Genomic DNA, 975 nt, shown 5'->3' on the forward strand with positions numbered 1-975 from the left:
ATTTGAGCCATATAAACCGGAAAGGAGGGAGTAGCTGTCTGGACGTGATGTTATCTTCAACACGCGGTTCCAACAAGGGCCATTTGGTGGTTGCTTTTTTCTTTTCCAAAAATGCTAGACTTATGGGCTGGTTACTTTTTTTTCTCTTTTCATATTTTATTTTTCCATCATACGTCTAAATGTGTTCGACATCAAATCAACATGCTCCCCAAATTTCAACCGTCAGAATAGTCGGGCTTCCCAAAATCCAGCACACATATGAAGAAGAAAAATAGTTGTCTGGACTATTCATGATGTTATCTTCAACACACGGTTTCAACAAGCGTCACTTTGGTGGCAAATAAGCAATGTGTGGCTGCTGGGATTCAAGCCCAGATCTCCACGGCCACAACATGGAATTCTAACCACTGAACTACAGCCACATTTTTTATTACTAAATTTCTGTCGATTTATTTTGTAACTATTATAGGCCAGTAATAATCAACGTCTGTTTTCTCCATAATAAGGGACATACTCAAATCAGTATGCAATGTCGCAACGTAGCATGTTCTACTTTACGGTCAAAAATGACACAGATTAGTAGCACATCAGATGGTGATCGACGATGGTGGCCTGTATATCTAGTTATCTACTGTATTTACCTGGTCCTCCTGGATCCTGGCCACACAGATACGAGTCGACGTTGAGGATAGCCACTTTGCGAGGCGCGGCGGGTTTGGCTAGGCCAAGAGAGCCAAGTTTTCGACGTCGTTTTCCAGCGGCTGTTCTTCGCCGTCGATCCCTTGGTCGTCGATCGTGAGGGGAGTCGTCGGATCTCGTACGTGCAAATAGTTTTTGCTTTAGGTTTTAGGGTCTGGTAGCTTAAGTTTTTGGATTGTTCGACGTCATGGTTTCAACGATGGAGGCGGTGATACTCAATAAACAAGCTTCGGATCCTTCTCCGGCGTAGCGATCGTCTTTATAGTTGGTGATGAA

The 975-nt window shown here is 43.5% G+C and overlaps 1 non-coding gene across 1 annotated transcript; it reads right to left on the reverse strand.

Moving 5' to 3' along the window:
• Positions 1-350: 350 nt before the first annotated feature.
• Positions 351-422, reverse strand: TRNAH-GUG. Its single transcript has one exon. It is a non-coding gene; the product is annotated as a tRNA-His (tRNA).
• Between the last annotated feature and the right edge of the window lie 553 nt (positions 423-975).

The sequence above is a fragment of the Hordeum vulgare genome, chromosome 7H, assembly GCF_904849725.1.
Source record: "Hordeum vulgare subsp. vulgare chromosome 7H, MorexV3_pseudomolecules_assembly, whole genome shotgun sequence".
NCBI classification, from domain to species: Eukaryota; Viridiplantae; Streptophyta; class Magnoliopsida; order Poales; family Poaceae; genus Hordeum; species Hordeum vulgare.